Source organism: Chiloscyllium punctatum, chromosome 5 (genome assembly GCF_047496795.1).
Source record: "Chiloscyllium punctatum isolate Juve2018m chromosome 5, sChiPun1.3, whole genome shotgun sequence".
Classification (NCBI taxonomy): Eukaryota; Metazoa; Chordata; class Chondrichthyes; order Orectolobiformes; family Hemiscylliidae; genus Chiloscyllium; species Chiloscyllium punctatum.
In genome coordinates, this window is record NC_092743.1 from 91,728,391 (window position 1) to 91,748,447 (window position 20,057).

Here is a 20,057-nt window from a genome sequence, read left to right on the forward strand (position 1 = left end):
GTTCACAGAAGTGTTACAGTAGAGAAGGAGGTCATTTGGCCCATTGTATCTGGATCTGTTCTTCAAATGAACATCATTACTACTGCCAATGTCTTGCTTTTTCCCCATATTCTTTCATGCTATTTCTACCTAAGTAATCAACCCATGTCCCCTTGAATGTCTCACTTGAATCTGCCTCCACCACACTTCCAGGCAGTGGACTCCATACCTTAACTCCAGGCTATGTGAAAAGATGATTTCTCACTTCAAATTTATGCCTTTGGCAAATCACTTTTAGTCTGTACCCTCTTGTTCTTGTTCCTTTTACGAGCAGGAACATCATCCCCCTATGCACTCAATCCAATGTGCTCATGATTTTGAAAACCTCTATCAGATTTCTTCTTAGCCATCTCTCTGAGGAGAACAACTCCAACTTCTCCAATGTACCCTCATAATGAAGTTCCTCATCCCTACCATTCTTATAAATTGCTTATGCACGTTCCCCATTGCAATCAATCTTTCCCATAATGTGATGCCCAGAAGTGTACATAGTACTCCAGCTGAAGTCTAACAACTGTTTTATATAAGTTCAATATCACCTTTATGGTCTTGTATTCTTTGCCCCTCTACTAATAAAGTAAAGGATACTGAATGTTTTTTAATTGTTCTCTCAATCTGTCCTGCCACCCATTTATAATAACTATTACCTTGTTTAAAAGCTTAAAATGCTGAGCTCAGATCTGTAACATTTGAGTTCCTAAGCAACGAATGTTATGTGAAGACATAAATTGGGACATTTTATTTACATATTGAAGTATTGTGTGTGCTACATATTCAAAACATTTTACATCTCACTCCCATGTTCATAGAATGTTATTGACGGCATTGCACTCACAATAGCTTTTGTTCTTTAAATGAAAATGTATTTCATTCATTCATCCTGATGAATTCCACCTTTACTCTTCAATTTTAATGCCCCTGTGATATGACATTTTGATAATCAAAACTCAACATTGTTTAATTTGGATATGGATCCAAGAAGCTACCAATCTCTCTGTGAACATATATAATGGACACATTATCATTCAGCTGGATTCAGACAATCAACAACATTTAAGGAGAATAGCCAACAATTTCAATTCTTATTTTAAATCTGATTGATGCTTCAAAATTCAGACCCACTTCCCCCTTCCAAAATAACTGACCCTCTTTATTTTTCTCCCTTCATTGCATTGCCACCTCACTGCACTCACTTTCAACACTTACACCGTTAAGTTTGACCTTTTGCCGTAGCTGTGCTTCAACCTCGCCCTCCAATAATAGATGGCTCCTCTCTCACGCTCTTATTTTTCTCCCATCATAGATTCCGTCACTATCAGCAATAATGTCAGTCCTTGCATCCAGGGATTTTATTAAATAATTAAGAATCCAGATTTGATCTCTGTGTCCCTCCACTAGTTACAGTCTGCCATCCTTAAAATGACACATTTATCCTTGTCATTAATAAACATGACATTTGGCAGAATTCCACTAGAATAACCTGTTTCCATGCAGGACCATTACCTTTGATGATAAGTCTCCACCTTCCACAGTGTAATAATTTCTCCAATCCTGGATCCAAGTTGTAATCCTACAGTTTATAGTAATCAATATAATCAGACTTTGCAGAAGCATCTTTGAAAATCTAATCGAGTTTTATAAAGGATGAATTCACAGTAAGTTCAGTATTAAAACTTTCTCTGCAGTCTTTGAAGGGAAGAATGTATGGAAGGAATTCTTTCTTTTTAAAAGTCTTGCCATGGCTATATGAAAAAAATGCACCCACAAATATGTTTGTTGCTTTTAGGGAAAAAAGAATGTTCCATTTATGGCAGAATAGTAACTGACTATTTTAGTGTCTTTCAGCATGAGCTCCAGTAGTGTGCAACAATATGCTCATGCCGAACAACCCCAGACTCAAATGAACTGAGGCACACCAAGACTTACATTGATTATTCCATTTATGTTTTTACTATTACACTCGGAGAATTGTCTACAACACAAAACATACAATGGCGTGAGGCAGGGGAGGTGATGGTGGTTGTGGGGTGGGGGGAGGTGGTGGGAGGGTAGGGAATGGGTGATGGTAGAGAAGTTGGTTTCCTGGGTTTTAAATGTGGAAAATCGCATGCCTTCCTTAACACTCCGATCTCTTCAACTCACAGGATGAATTGGGAAAAGACTGAGGAAAATCTCTCCTGCAAATTCATTAACTCTCATAGCATGGCATCTGTCATTTTCTTCTGTCAGTTACCTCTGTTCTTCATTGATCTTCACTGGAGATAACCTGCTGACACCAATGGCTTTAATAAATGGTTCAATATAGGCTTTATACATTCCTTTATTGATTTTAAAACAGCTCAATTAAAAATGGTGCACCAGGTACCAATGAAAGTTGCTTATCTTTAGTGATCAGCCCATTTTCTGTTGCTATCATAAAATTTCTCCTAGGTTACCACTCTGAAATTTATCAAAGTATATTTTTAATGCATAGCAAAAAATTACATTTCACTGACCAACTGTCCTGATTCCTGGAAGATTTTCCATTTGTGATTATGCTATTGACTTGAGCAGAAATTTGAACCAGAAATGCATTTTGGAAAACCTGCCCAATTTGCAAACAGATTCTTAGATTCACAAAAGGTGAGAACACTAGCCCAGAGTGCAAACTGCAAGGTAATATTGAATTTTCCAAAAATGAAATCCCTCTTTTGATCAGCAGAAAGAAATGTCATCAATATATTTTACTGAAAACTTGACAATAAAATTGTCATGATTTTCCATTACGTTTCATTACTGCTGCATGTTAAATGCTTACATAATAGAGCAGGGTCCAGTTTTGTATTCTGTTCCATGGTTAGTTTACTATTAACGTTTATCTGTACTTCTAATCAAGTTGTATCAGCAATCACAAGTTCATGAAGGCTCAGGCTTTGGAGAAAAGGACAGAGTATGCCTCAAGACTGCAAGTCTGAAGAACTGTTGAGACAATGTATATGAGCACAGCGACTTAAAGATAGGTGGCAGTATATACATTTTTTGGTTGCCATACTTATTTCCTGTTGATGTGATTTCATAATACCTCTGTGTCATGTAACTAATCTTTTAACTTATAACCGGGTTAGCGGCAGTAATATGCTGCTCTGTAATTCTGATCACCTGCCTCTACCACTTCCCTCCTTTTGGCTAGTCCAGCAGGCCAAATCCTTTAAGCCTTCCTGTACCTTAATTCCTTACTCATCCTCCTGTCATAAGTGCAGGACCAAAAATTGGTGTCTTGTGACTGGGGGAGAGTGCTGCCATTAATCTTCCTTTCTATGGTAAGAACCCTCTGACTTCCAGTATTGAATGCTACCAAAGAAAATGTACGTGCCTGAACAAGGTGAAGGTTATTTCATGATAGCAACAGGTTCAAGTTCTATTGACTAGTTAGAATAACAAAAACTATCTAAAGCTAGAGAAGACACATCTGTCTCCATTAGGACTTCCTACAATTCTGCCTGTTTTCCACCCAGGTCTGAGAGATATTATCAGACTATGTGGAGATAGTACAATATCCAACACTAATTCGTTCAGAATTATTATCCTAAAGAACATCTGCTGTGTGCCTTCATGTTCTCCCTGAGCTCACACTATCCTAAGGTCCAACTTTCTGCTCTTGTGGCCCTAGTTCTGTTAAACTGTTGATCATCCAATTTCCCTTCCTTGTTCTCATGTATTGTAAATGATTTTTTCACTTCAGGTTCTGTTTCTATCTCAGTCAAACCTGCCATCATTACCTATCTCCTCAAAATTGACAATCCTTGGCTCCTCTTCCCTTAAAAATGAATACACCATCTCCAACCTCTCCATTGGCCTCAAATATTTTACTGCCTCCCAAATAAATGAATCTCTTTCCTGGTACTCCACGTTTGAATCATTGTCATCAGGTTTTTGACTAACCAGCTGCTGTAGTGATTAACTAAAGCAAGCTCCTCCCATGCCTCTCCACTGTTGTCCAGCTAGGTAAGACGACACTTATTTGCTTCCATTCTTACTTACCTAACTCTGTATTTATATAGTGACTTTAAGGTAACAAAGGAATCGCCTCCCACAGTGCTGTCTTGGATCTCTCTTCGGCTCCCTCCTTTTTCTCACTGGAATGTTGTCCCTTGATTGCAACATCCAAAAACTCATTAATTTTCATATCTATGTTAATGACGTTAAAAATCACACAACACCAGGTTATAGTCCAACAGATTTAATTGGAAGCACACTAGCTTTCGAAGCAACGCTCTTTCATCAGGAGCGTCGCTCCGAAAGCTAGTGTACTTCCAATTAAATCTGTTGGACTATAATCTGGTGTTGTGTGATTTTTAACTTTGTACACCCCAGTCCAACACCGGCATCTCCAAATTATGTTAATGACATCATCTGTACCCCACCCTAACTTTCTTGACTCCTCAATTATAGCTAAAATATCAGCCTGCTTGTCCGACACTCAGGACTGGAAGGACTGAAGTTTACTTAAATTAAACATTAGTAAGTGTGGACCTATTGTCTTTGGTCCACATAACAAACTCTGTTTCCTTATCACAGACTCTATCCCTCTCCCTGACAACTGCCTTGAGGCCAAACCAGACAGCTCACAACCTTGATATCCTAGCTCACCCTGCAATGTCGAGCCTGACCGCATATAATAAGCAAAATCATGAAAGTTGCCTATTTGCACCTCCAAAGCATGGTCTGAATTCACTCTCCCCACTTTCCCAGAATGAAAGCCAATAAAACCTATGAATTACAACTTGTTCTGAAAGCTTCAGAACAGTACTCCAGAATGACCAGTAGGTTCATTTTCAAGTACTACTTCTTACTGGTTTTTCACTCTGGGTTAGCTCACTTGCCACTGAAACTCTCATTCACACCTTTGTCACCTCCATTCTTGACTATACCAATGCCTTCCTGCTGGCTTACCATATTCAGCCCTCCATAAAATTGTGATCCTTCACAAGTCTGCTGTCTGTGTCTTGAACTGCCCCAAGTCCTGTTCATTGGTCACCCCTTTGTACATTAGCTAGTGATTAAGTGATATCCTTGATTTTAAAATTCTCATCTGTGTTTTCACATCCCTTCAGAACTTACCCCACCCTATCTCTGTCCTCTTCTCCAGCCTCCAAGATTCATTCCTCTGCATTCCTCTAATTCTGACTTCTTATGCATCCTCAACATTAGTTACTTCACATTTTACTGTCTGTGTCTTCAGCTGTCTGGATCCTAACCTCTGGAATTCCCTCCCTAAATTCTCTATCTCTTCAACTTGCTTTCCTCCTTTCAGACAATCCTTCAAACCTCTTGCTTTGATCAACCCGATGCTCATCTGCTTTATGTTTTTTTTTAGATGTGGTGTCATTTTTAAATTTTATAGTACCTCTGTGAAGTGACTTGGAACGTTTGATCATATTTTTATTACATAAATGCACTGCATGAAAACGAAATGATGTTATTTACTGGAACAAATAATGCCTGTAGTACACACTTTTCCCATAGGTGGCACTGTTACACTTCCACTGTGCTGCATCCCATTCTGACTGACTCCAAGGTGGTGCTACTGCCTCTCTGAGCTGGTTATACCAACAACAATTAAAAAAACCCTCAAACTATGAGTAAGTCAAACAAGATTCACTCGTGAGTTAAACAAAAATTGCCTGTATCATTCTTTATACTCTCGATATTTTTCAAACCATTTGAAAAGGGGGAGAGAGAACAGCAAGCAAAAGCAAAAGATACACCATTCAAGAATCAGGAAATTGGGGAAGTGAGCATGTTGGTGAGTATGTTTGCCCTTTTTGGTGCTGGAGGTCTCAATACAAGCTGGCTGCAGATACTACCAGGTTGAACATTGTTTACAGGACCAACAGAACCTGGAAACAAATATAGGAGAGGGCTGAGAGGAATCTAGCAAAAAAAAATTGCTCATCAATGTTCCATACTGGTTAAATAGCCAACCATGAACGTGACAGTATTTCCTGCCAATGTTCCACATTTACTGTTTTCCTATGCTAAGCCATAACACGACATGCAGTTTCATCACTGCATCTCATGCATCTCCATACTAGAGCAGTGAAATGTTCAAGTTACAATCTACAGATGAAAGTTTCAGTACACAAGTAGCCCTTCCAAGGGCTAAAGACATCTCTACTTTGTAACGCAGCCTAGTGATATAATGCAAAGCCACTATTGGCACTCAGGAAGCACTGCTGTCTGGATCCATGTTTGTTACAGTGTTCCTCGAATTCACTTCCCTCTTATTGGCTAAGATTGTGGGAATGTGAATGATCTACACTTTCCATAACAGTGATCACTTATTGGAAATTCCAGAATGTGGCCATGATCTTCTGACCCCAGTTAAGGAGATGGAATTTCAAAATGGCCATTTGGTGCAACAAAATAGCCCTAAACCGGACAATGGCTCAGAAATCCAAAGCTCGCAATTTCCTTACCAAAGGGCTGTCTGAAATTAGAATTGAATCCCTCATCATCAACCGATTATTGCTACTAGCCAGAATGAGTCAAATATAAGCATTGTGCTCCAAGATGTACCAAGTAACCCACCACTTGGCTTCCCAAAGCTTGTCCATCTACAAGGTATAGGTCAGATGCAGTCCAGTCAATCATCAAGGTTGCTTCGGCAGAATCTCCCAAACCTGTGCTATGTACTATCCAAAAGAGGAATGGCAGAAGGACCATGATTACAACTTCAGTTCTAGGTCACATAGCATCCTGAGATTGTGATACTGTCATTGGGATGCGATCCTGGTGACTGCAGCAATTCAAAAAGGCAGATCGCCAGCAGACTCTTGAGGACAATTAATGGAGGGCAATAAATGTTGGAACTGCTACTATAGCTACATTAACAAATGAATGAGTGAAACAATATAAGAATATAGAAGGAGCGGTGCCCAAGATTATTATAACTATGTACTATTATAACATATCTGTGGAGATTTGAAGCAAATCCAGAAAATACTGGAAGCACTGAAAACAGCAACTGTGGAAAGCTCAGAGAACCTTTACATTGCTGAAACTCAAGATAACGAATTGTTCAAACTTTACCATTAAATTGCCAATCCAGGCATAAATTAAAGAAAGAGGAGAAGTGTTGAAATGTGTTACTGTTTACAACAGGCTGTTATGCTTATGATGAATTGTGTACTACTCCAGCTTCAAGGCACAAAGAGCAGTACAGCACAGGTACAGGCCCTTCGGCTCACCAAAACTGCACCTTTCTAAAGACATGCTGCCTTTCTAAATTAAAAGCCTTTTGCCCATACACTGTCCATATCCCTCTATTGCCTGCCTATTCATATATCTATCAAGATGCCTCCCAAATGTTGCTATTGTATGTAGAACATAGAACATTGAACATTACGGTGCAGTACGGGCCCTTCGGCCCTTGATGTTGCACCGGCCTGTGTAACCAATCTGAAGCCCATCTAACCTGCACTATTCCAGTTTCATCCATATGTTTATCCAATGACCATTTAAATGCCCTTAAAGTTGGCGAGTCTACTACTGTTGCAGGCAGTGCATTCCACAACCCTACTACAATGCCTCCACCATCTCCTCTGGCAGCTTATTCCAGGCACTTACTGCCCTCTGTTTAAAAAAACCTGCATCTCTGACTATCCATTCCATTCATGCCTCTCATAATTTTATAAACTTCTAGAGGTGGCCCTTCATCCTTCAAAGTTGAAGTGAAAACAAACCAAGTTTGTTCAACCTCTCCTCATAACTGATATCCTTTGAACCAGGCAATATCCTGGTAAACCATTTCTGTACCCTTTCCAAAGCCTCCAGATCCTTCTGGTACTATGATGCACCGAACTCTACACAATATTCCAGATGTGGCCTAATTAAAGTTCTATATAGCTGCAACATGACTTTCATACCTTAAAAGACAAGCATGCATACATTTTCTTGACCACTTATCTATATACTCCCCACAGCATGTAAACAGGGCCTTCAGCCCAACCAGTCCACACTGACCCTCCAAAGAGTAACCCACCCAGACCCATTTCCCTCTGACTAATGCACCTAACAGTATGGGCAATTTAGCGTGGCCAATTCACCTGACCTGCACATCTTTGGATTGTGGGAGGAAACCCACGCAGACACTGGGAGAATGGGCAAACTCCACGCACACAGTCACCCAGAGCTGGAATCAAACCTAGGACTCTGGTGCTGTGAGGCAGCAGTGCTAACCACTGAGCCACCGTGCCATTGCAACTTTCGGGGAATTGTGGACATGTACTCCTGGATACCTCTGTACGTTCATACTATTAAGGTTTCTGCCATTTACTGTGTACTTTTCTCGCATATTAGATCTCCCAAAATTCATCATCTCGCAAAATGCTTCATCTTCCATCACATGGATCGTAACATTGTTAGCTCTCTTGCTTTTGTGCAGCTAGCAATCTTTATTATATGGAGTCATCCTCCTATAATATTAATTCCTACGAAACTTCAGTTAATATAATTAACATAAAGTCAAATTACATGTGTATTTATAGTACCTTTCATGATCTCTGAGTACTCCTAGGCATATTCCACTAAAGAAGCAGCTTTGAATTATTTGCCACTGTTGTAAGATACAAAATGTATCAACCAGCAATGAATAAATGACTTGATCATTTAATGTAGGTATTCATTAAGGGATAACTATTGATCAGAACAGTGAAAACTCCCATCTTATATCTGGTAATCGAATGGTGCCATGGAATCTCTTATGTCACACAAGAGGGTAGATGGTACCTCAGTTTAACATCTCAAATGAGAGACAAAAAGCAATTCAGATTAATTTCTCCAGTAATGCTTGAGCCCATAATCTTCAGGTACAGGGGTAAGAGTATGTCCACTTCACCAAGGTTGACATTTTCTGCAAAGTTTGTTATTTCTTGGTAATCGAATTGGTGTGCACAGTCTCATAAGCAGGTAAATAACCAGATAATCTATCGTAGCAATATTGCCCTGGTTAATAAATATTGGCCAGGACACCTATCCTTCTTCAGAAATTTAAACAGAATGTTTTAAGTCTGTGTGAGAATAAATAGGGCCTTGGTTTAATGTCTCATACTACCGGCAATGCAGTCCTCCCTCAGCCAGTACTGAATCATCAGCCTCACAGTGGATCTTTCAACTGGTCCTTTTTCCCATGAAGCTTTCAACTTAAGTGTGAGCAAGCTGCCACGGAATCAAGGCCGACACTTACATCCTTCATGTCAGCTTTTGAACAACATGGACCATATCCACCAGGGCAGCTTGACACATAGGAGGTAGGATCAGGAGTTGGCCATTCAGCACGTTGAATCTGTTCTGCCATTCAATCTCACAAAATCACAGAAGCCCAACAGTGTGGAAGCAGGCCAGGGCAATATGTCATGGCTGACCATCTAACTCAGTACTCTGTCCCTGTGTTCTCCCCTGACAGATGCACTGACAGCTAAACAGCTAAGGGGTAAAAATCCTAAAAAAGACTAGCATCCACAAAACTGACTTAACAATCATCTAGATTATTCAAAACAAGAGACATGATTTCAAGACTTCTTCTCCTCTTGAAGTCATGGAAAACGTAGAACATAGAGAACATAGGACCATACAGGCCTTTCAGCCCTTGATGTTGTGCCGACCTTTTATCCTACCCTAAGATCAAACTAACCTACATTCCCTATATTTTACTATCATCCATGTGCCTATCCAAGAGTCGCTTAAATGCCCCTAATGCATCTGACTCTACTCCACACACCCACGACTCTGTGTGAAGAAACTGCCTTTGACATCTGCCTCAAATCTTCCTCTAATCACCTTAAAACTATGTCCCCTTGTGATAGCCATTTCTGCTCGAGGAAAAAGTCTCTGGCTTTCCACTTTATCCATGCCTCTCATTATCTTGTACACCTCTACCAAGTCACTTCTCATCCTTCTTCAATCCAATGAGAAAAGCCCTAGCTCAATATTTCTTCATAAGACATGCCCTCCAGTCCAGGCAAATCCTGGTAAATTTCCTCTGCACCCTGTCTAAAGCTTCCATATCCTTCCTATAATGAGGCAACCAGAACTGAACACAATATTCCGTGTGATCTAACCAGGGCTTTATAGAGCTCACCTTGTGACTCTTGAAACCTAATCCCCTGGTAATGAAAGCCAACGCACTATACACCTTCTTAACAACCCTATCAACTTGGTTGACAACTTTGAGGGATTGATGAAAATGGACCCCAAGATCCCTCTTTTCCTCCACACAGCCGAGAATCCTGCCTTTAACTCTGTAATCTGCATTCACATTTGACATTCCAAAATGAATCACATCACACTTTTCCAGATTGAATTCCAACTGCCATTTCTCAGTCCAGCTCTGCATCCTGTCAATGTTTCATTGCAAACTACAACAGCCATCCACACTATTTACAGTTCCACAAACCTTCGTGTCATCGGCCAACGTACCAACCTTCCCTTCCACTTCCGCATCCAAGTTACTTATAAAAATTACAAAAAGCAGAGGTCCCAGAACCGATCCCTGTGGAACACCACTGGTCACCGAGCTCCATGCTGAATACTTTCCATGTGCTACCATCCTCTGCCTTCTACTGGCCAGCCAATTCTGTATCCAGACAGCCAAATTTCCCTGTATCCCATGCTTCCTTACCTTCTGAATGAGCTTACTATGGGGATCCTTAGCAAACACCTTGCTAAAATCCATGTACACCACATCCACTGCTCTCCCTTTATCAATGTGTATTGTCATATACTCAAAGAATTCAAGAAGGTTTGTGAGGCATGGACCTGCCTCTCACAGAGCCATGCTAACTATCTCTAATCAAATTATGTTTTTTCAAATAATCAAAAATCCTGTCTGTCAGAATTCTCTCCAATAATTTGCTCACTACTGACGTAATTCCCAGGGTTATCCCTATTTCCTTTCTTGAACAAAGGAATAACATTTACCACCCTCCAATCATCTGGTACTACTCCAGTGGACAGTGAGGATGCAAAGATCACTCCAAAAGGTGCAACAATCTATTCCCTTACTTCCCGTAGTAACCTTGGGCATATTCCATCTGGGAGAAAGTGAGGACTGCAGATGCTGGAGATCAGAGTTGAAGAGTGTGGTGCTGGAAAAGCACAGCTGGTCAGGCAGCATCTAAGGAGCAGGAGAATCAATGTTTTGAGCATAAGCCCTTCATCAAGTGCTTATGCTTGAAACGTCAATTCTCCTGCTCCTCAGATGATACCTGACCTGCTGTGTTTTTCCAGCAACACACTCTTTGACCCCCATATCCCATCTGGTCTAGGGGACTTATCTATCCTCACGTTTTTCAAAATTTCCAGCACATAATCCTTCTTAACATCAACCTATTCGAGCATATCAGCTTGTTTCATGCTGTCCTCACAAACGACAAGGTCCCTCTCACTTGTGAATACTGAAGCAAAGTATTTATTAAGGACCTCCCCTACCTCCTCCAACTCCAGGCACAAGTTCTCTCCACTATCCCTGATTAGCCTTACCATAACTCTGGCCAGTCTTTTGTTCCCCACCTAAGTGTAGAACGCCTTAGGGTTTTCCTTAATCCTAATGACCAAGACTTTTTGATGCCCCCTTCTAGGTCTCCTCAGCCCATTCTTTAGTTCCTTTCTGGCTACCTTGTAACCCTCTTTTATTGTTTCACCCTTTCAGATTAATATATCTTTGTGCTCACAGTTTATGAAATCAATGGAATAGTTTGATCAGATTTTCTTTAGCTGGCCACAATCTCCATGTGTCTGTTTCACATTTGAACCTGATTGGTTTCTCTCCTGAACATTGCCCTAACACTAGCACATGACAATGCTGCTTTAATTTTTCAATGTAAGTTACTTGTCAGTAACAGGATTTAAACTAGTATTCTTACCTCATTTTACAGAAGAATGATAATCTGCATCTATTGGTCAATAATGTACTTATTCGTTTTTTTGGTTTCATTGAACACATCAACACTGGTGGGAATTTTGTGGGAGAGCTAAGGTTATTCTCATATTATCTCTGTTAATGACTGAAAATAGCATCTTTGGCCAATAAAGCAACAGGACTCAGGAAACTGAAGTCTTGCTTCATCATTTTTCAAAAGAAGCCATGGGAAATTGGCAGAACATATCATAATAAAGTTAGACTGTAATTTTGACATTGTAAACCTTTAAATACCAACAATAGTTTATTAATGTTCGATTTCCCACTCAATTGTTCCCAGTTTCAACTTCCCATGAGGCTGCTCAACTCCAAATAACCCCTTCCAGCTGGGAGAATAGGGCAGTGCAGGGCAGGAACTTAACAACTTGTAACAATACTTACAGTTTCTTAATCAGCCAAGAGCTGATTTAATCATTTCTAACTCTTCCTGGGAAACACAAAGATTTACAGCCTTAATAACAGGGTATGTCCTGTTTTGGTGACTGGAGTTACATTTTTCTCTTTTATTGTTTCGCCCTTTCAGATTAATACAACATTATTAGTCCAAAACCTTGTGAGCAGCATATTTGTTCTCACTAACTGCTCCACTTTTCAGGAAAACCATCAGCTTTTTTCTTTAATAGAAGGAGGTTTGCAAGAGGGCATAGTTACATTTAAATTTAAAAGACCTCAATGGACTATACCCAATAAACTTTCCATAACAGACTGGAAGGAGTTTGTCCCCACATAAGCAATTGATAATATTGTATTTAATGTACTCTTTTTAACTCTATAAAGATAAATAATCCTAGCCATAATGATTCAAAATTCAGATCTAATAGGATCTTTTAAATAAACCAGCCACTATTTCTGATATGATGGATCAAACAGTGGAAACTTATGAAGTCATGGAATAGGAAAAGAAGTTGCTTGACCCATTACATTGATTTCTTCCACTGATTATATTCCATGGATTAACCACATAAAGGGAAAACTGTAAAGAATTTTTCCAGGAAATATAACTGCTTTGTCAGAGTACTCATTACTAACTCACTTGGGTCTAGTTGAAGAGCACTGCAAAATCTATCAGTTAGTGTCTTTGCTTATTCTGTGAACTCTCAAGAGTTTAAAAAGTCTGAAGGGGATCCAGCCAATGAAGTGCTTGGGAAATGAATTATGGGGCAAGCATAGCCGCCAATTGTCCATAGCAAGGTATCCCAAGCAACAATGAGATGAATAATTGGATAATCTGCATGTTAGTAATGCTGTTCATGGAGATACATCCTGGCTAGGACAGTGGGAAAACCTTCTTATCAACAATGGGATAGTTTACATCTCTCTGAGAAGAGAGAGTCTTCACCCGACAGGGAAGCAGTTGAGCAGTATTAGACTTTGGAGTCCATCCAGATTGTGAACTTGAAAGTCCCTGAATTGCAGCTTGGACACAAGATGTCTTAAATCATGATAGGGTGTCTTCAAAACAGACTATCAAGCATCCAGTAAGTTCCAAATTGAATTATAATGGGCAGAGGGACTCCCTCTTGAATGAACATACATAAACAGCTCTCCTATGGGCATTTCACACCTACTATTGCCGAAGGATATATCGAAACATAGAGCAATAAACTCCTAGACTGTATGACTTCAGGATGTGAAGTAACAAGAGTGTTTGATATCAGTCACCTGCCAGTGAAGTGCAGCAGGCCACCATTTATCTTCGATTCAATATCAGTTGCATGGACCATGTGACTGAAGCTAATTCTTTCTCACTGCAAGACCATCATTTTCCATCTATTGTGTATCAATGGCTATTAAAATAGTTAAATTTGTTCTTCAATATTGAAATCTTATATTTCAAAACTCAGAAGAGATCTGGCAATTCATGGATCAGTTTCAGCAATACTACAGCTGCAGAGAAATGCGAGAATCAGGAGTCTTTTATAAAGGCCTCTTCCAGTCTGTTTTCTAAAGAAAACTACATTTCAGAGTTTCAAAAAATTCTGGAAAGAAGTTGAACCTTCAGTTTACAATAGCCATGATTGTCTGCCAACATGACCTGCTGGACAATCGTCATATTGAAGGAACTCTGCAGTTAATCCAGATCAGACCTGCAAAGACACTCTCTGTGGCATGGCGTGGGCTTGGAAGCCTGGAGCAGCAGAGAAGGAAAAGTTGGACTCTCTAAATGTAAATGGCGCTTATATATTAGCAACGTTAAACACTTTTCACTGTACTTTATATTGAATGCATGTAACAATAAAGGATATTCAAATATTTAACTGTACTGGATCTACGATTCCAGAATAGGAAAATCTCTCTCTCCTTCACAGGACTCTCAAAGAGAATTATTATTTTGTTTGGTTTTAAAACTTGTAGAACTGTTATTTAATTCTTTGATTTTATATTTCTTGAGCATGCAACGTGTGATTGAAGTAGTGTTAGAATTTCCAGGGTGAGTGTGTGAATAAACAATCCTCCTTGTATCAATCCATGCAAATCTTGTCACTTTTCAATTGACTGCACTCTAATAAGGATTTGGGAACAGACACATCACCTCTTTCAAAGCAATCTACTTTCATCATTCACAGAAAAATAGGATTTGGGGGTTTCAATCTATCTCTCCTCTCATGTCAGTGATAATGAAATTATTTAAGTTAGAATGTTTTGCATTGCAGCCAAGCTAATTCCATGATAGTGGATAGCAAAACAAAAATAAGGCATGGGTGAGTGCACACTGAGCTGTGCAAGATTAAGCAAAAGTGTTACTTAAACCATTGTGGCTTAAAAGGACTGTGCTGGTGATAAATCAGCGTTGTAGATATTTTCTAATCAATCTGTTCACAACTGTTATGATGGACCTCTGCAATATGTAGAACTTGAACCCAGACCTCCTGGCTCACAGGTAAGGACACTGCAGCTGTCTCACACAAGAGCCCTGAAAATCTGCTACAATTGGTTTCCAGTCAGTCTTCCACCCAAGTACTAGATCAGACAAAATTAGTAATTTTAAGACTCACTTGGCAATAGGCCAATTTAGTGTTGCATGCTGATTGTGACATCATTTGCCCATTTTCCATATTGACAGCAGTAGCCATTTATTGTCCACTTGCTGATGCCCTTACCAATATGGCATCAAGCTTGAGTCATCCCAAAAGAGTGCACATCTTTAGAATCATAGAACATAAAAAAAATAGTCACAGTAGGTCATTTGACCCTTCACACATATCATGGCTGATCATCAAACTCAGCACCCTGTTCCCATGGAAACATAAAAAACAAAGCATGGAGAGATCAGAAGGCCGGTGGGCAACTAAACATTGAGGATTTGACATTTGTGTTAATGCTCCCAGGTCATAGCTCATTTGTGAGGTTAAAAAGTATTAGAATTGATTAAGAAAAAGAAGGAAGCATATGTAAGGTATAGACAGGTCGAGTGAATCCTTAGAAGAGTATAAAAGCAGTAGGAGTATACTTAAGAGAGGAATCAGGAGGGCAAAAAAGGGACATGAAATAGCTTTGGAAATAGAATTAAGGAGAATCCAAAGGGGTTTTACAAATATATTAAGGACAAAAGGGTAACTAGGGAGAAAATAGGGCACCTCAAAGATTAGCAAGGGGGCCTTTGTGTGGAGCCGCAGAAAATGGGGGAGATACTAAACGAGTATTTTGCATCAGTATTTACAGTGGAAAAGGATATGGAAGATATAGAATGTAGGTAAGTAGACAGTGACACCTTGCAAAATGTCCAAAATACACAGGAGGAAGTGCTGGATGTCTTGAAATGCATAAAGGTTGATAAATCCCTAGGGCCTGATCAGGTGTAGAAAAATGTTGTACTGGGAAACACAGCAGGTCAGGCAGCATCCGAGGAGCAGGAGAATCGACGTTTTGAGCAGAGGCCCTTCTTCAGGAATGAGGCTGGTGTGCCAAGCAGGCTGAGATAAAGGGTAGGGGGGAGGGAATTTAGGGGAGGGGTGCTGGGAATACGATAGGTGGAAGGAGGTGAGGTTGAGGGTGATAGGCCGGAGAGGGGTGGCGGCGGAGAGGTCGGGAAGAATTTACATTGAATCTACATTGAATGTAGATTTCTCCAGCTCCCTCATTTCCCCTCCCCCCTCCTTATCTCAGTCCCAACCCCCGGATTCAGCACCTCCCTCTTGAGTTGCAATCCTCTTCCCGACCTCTCCGCCCCACCCCCTCTCCGGCCTATCCCCCTCACCCTCACCTCCTTCCACCTATCGTATTCCCAGCGCCTCTCCCCCAAATTCCCTCCCCCTACCCTTTACCCTTGCACACCAGCCTCATTCCTGAAGAAGGGCTTATGCTCGAAACGTCAATTCCCCTGTTCTTCGGATGCTGCCTGGCCTGCTGTGTTTTCCAGCACGACATTTTTCAACTCTGGTACTCCAGCATCTGCAGTCCTCACTTTCTCCTACCTGATCAGGTGTACCCTAGAACTCTGTGGAAAGCTAGAGAAGTGATTGCTGGGCCTCTTGCTGAGATATTTGTATCATCGATAGTTGCAGGTGAGGTGCCGGAAGATTGGAGGTTGGCAAACATGGTGCCACTGTTTAGGAAAGTGGCAAGGACAAGCCGGGGAACTATAGACCAGTGAGCCTGACCTCGGTGGTGGGCAAGTTGCTGGAGGGAATCCTGAGGGGCAGGATGTACATGTTTTGGAAAGGCAAGGACTGATTAGGGATAGTCACCATGGCTTTGTGCGTGGGAAATCATGCCTCACAAACTTGATTGAGTTTTTTGAAGAAGTAACAAAGATGATTGATGAGGGCAGAGCGGTAGATGTGATCTATATGGATTTCAGTAAGCTGTTTGACAAGGTTCCCCATGGGGGATTGATTAGCAAGGTCAGATCTCCCGGATTACTGGGAGAACTAGCCATTTGGATACAGAACTGGCTCAAAGGTAGAAGACAGAGGGTGGTGGTGGTGAGTAGTTTGACCGACTAGAGGCCTGCGACCAGTGGAGTGCCATAAAGATCGGTGCTGGCTCCTCAACATTTTTTCATTTACATTAATGATTTGGATGTGAGCATAAGACGTATAGTTAGTAAGTTTGCAGATGATACCAAAATTAGTGGACAGCGAAGAGGGTTACCTCAGATTACAACTGGATCTGGACCAGATGGGCCAATGGGCTGAGAAGTGGCAGATGGAGTTTAATTCAGATAAATGCGAGGTGCTGCATTTTGAGAAAGCAAATCTTAGCAGGACTTATACACTTAATGGTAAGGTCGTGGGAATGTTACTGAACAAAGAGACCTTGGAGTGCAGGTTCATAGCTCCTTGAAAGTGGAGTTACAGGTAGATAGGATAGTGAAGAAGGTGTTTGGTATGCTTTCCTTTATTGGTCAGAGTATTGAGTACAGGAGTTGGGAGGTCATGTTGCAGCTGTACAGGACATTGGTTAGGCCATTGTAGGAATATTGCGTACAATTCTCATCTCCTTCCTATCGGAAAGATGTTGTAAAACGTGAAAGGGTTCAGAAAAAATTTACAAGGATGTTGCCAGGGTTGCAGGAGTTGAGCTATAGGGAGAGGCTGTTTTCCCTGGAGCGTTGGACGCTGAGGGGTGACCTTATAGAGGTTTACAAAATTATGAGGGGCATGGATAGGATAAGTAGACAAAGTCTTTTCCCTGGGGTCAGGGAGTCCAGATCTAGAGGGCATGGGTTTAGGGTGAGAGGGGAAAGATATAAAAGAGACCGAAGGGGCAACATTTTCACGCAGAGAGTGATATGTGCATGGAATGAGCTGCCAGAGGAAGTGGTGGAAGCTGGTACAATTGCAACATTTAAGGAGCATTTGGATGGGTATATGAATAAAAAGGGTTTGGAGTGATATGGGCTGGGTGCTGGCAGGTGGGACTAAATTGGGTTGGGATATCTGGTCGACATGGACAGGTTGGACCGAAGGGTCTGTTTCCATGCTGAACATCTCTATGACTCTATAACTCCAAGCCTCCACCTCCCAAATGAAACAGGTGCAAACAATCCCAATTTTCATTTCCCTGGTCACTAAACGTTTAGGTGCAGATCTTTGCTCTTCATAATTTTGGATACATGAGTCAAAGTAGAATTGCGTGCAACGTAAAACTGTGCTGTTGATGGTAGGAATAGTCAATGAGGATGAAGAGAACTGCTTGCTTCTGATTGTTTTCACTGTTGAACAACTGAACCAACAGGATAAGAGCTGGACATTAGGCTGCCTAAACAATATCTGTCCTTGAGTCCACATCATTACATTATATAAGCTGCTAAAACATGACTGGATGTGGAGACACCAACAATAAGAAAGCTAATCTGGTGAAGGGAGGAATTGACAGACAACATGATTCTATATTAATACTGCATAGTGTTTGCTATGTGTTGATAACAGAGTCTGGGCTAAACCTATTGGAATGACTGAACTACGTCATTCTGAATAGCAAATTGTATTATCAGGGTCTGACTGTCTCTGTACACTCAAGCAATATGTGTGATTACATGTCTGATGATAAAATGACTTTTGTATTCTGCCTGCCAATAAGCTGATGGGTAAAGTAATAAATTATACAAACCAGATGGACTCGTATTCATACATACAGTAGATGATCTCTATGTAGACAGCACCTGATATATTTGGCCTCAGTGTACTTATATAAGGGAGATCGATATCAGTTAGGGCTATTATCTCCTTTGATGTTAGAATGGTGAATTTCACCATAAAACATACCTGCCTTGGGTGAGGAATGGCCAGATGGGTGAATACAGGTTGTTTGCTCATGGAACTTACTTCAGGAAGAATTGGAGCACATTAAATTTGTTAATCCCAGAAAAACGGGATCACAATGAGAAATAAAGCAGTACCGTTGCAGGTGAATCTTATGCTTCCCACACTGTTCATTCTAACTAATAGAAGAGAAGGGAGGTTATGTTAAATCTGCAAGGAAACTTGATTAGATCATGCAACATACAGTTCTGGTTGACAGAATATTTGAAAAAGAGGCACACAGAGGGGGTAGACATGATATGTGTGGTTATGCACATCAGGAGAGGATTGACAGGTTGGATTTTGTTCCCCTTGAAGAAGGAAAACTAAGGGGTGAACTTTTACAGTGTCAAAATAATGAATTAACATTATTAATTATAACATTTCTTCATAACTTTAAGAGGTTAGATTAGATTACTTACAGTGTAGAAACAGGCCCTTCGGCCCAACAAGTCCACACCGCCCCGCCGAAGCGTAACCCACCCATACCCCTACATCTACATCTACATCTACATCTACCCCTTACCTAACACTACGGGCAATTTAGCATGGCCAATTCACCTGACCTGCACATCTTTGGAGTGTGGGAGGAAACCGGAGCACCCGGAGGAAACCCACGCAGACACGGGGAGAACGTGCAAACTCCACACAGTCAGTCGCCTGAGGCGGGAATTGAACCCGGGACTCTGGCGCTGTGAGGCAGCAGTGCTAACCACTGTGCCACCGTGCCGTGCATTGAAGTTGAAATGTTAACTCTGTTTCTCTCTCCTCAGATTTTGTCAGACCTCTTGAGAATTTCTAGCACTTTGTGTTTTTATTTCACATTTCAAACAGTATGTTTCCTTTTGTTAAAAGTTATGGATTTTTTGATAGAATGATACAGAAAAAAGGCAGGATCAATCTGAATGACTGGGCTATGGAGAGACATGTAGCAGAATCAGATGAGAAGTGCAGCAAGGCTTATTTTGACATGGGGAGTATCTCCCTCTATCTTTTATGTTTTTCACAAGCGGTGTGCCGAAATGCTCACTTGGCAGTGAAGAGTTGCCAATTGACAGTCATTACTAATTGTTAAACACCTTGTTTACAGCCCATCTCACCTCATTAATATTCAGCCTCTAACCTTGTCAAACTTGCTAAACAATCTCAGAGTCAGCAACTGGCAGATTTAGCTTGATACCTGCCCTGACCAGCTTCCATGTTGGAAACCAGGCAATCTCAGTGTACAGTCTGTGGGCATTGGCTAAATACACCTCACATTCATAGACTTTGGCATCCAATGCGCCATTCTCTAACAATTTTCCTGGTGCATC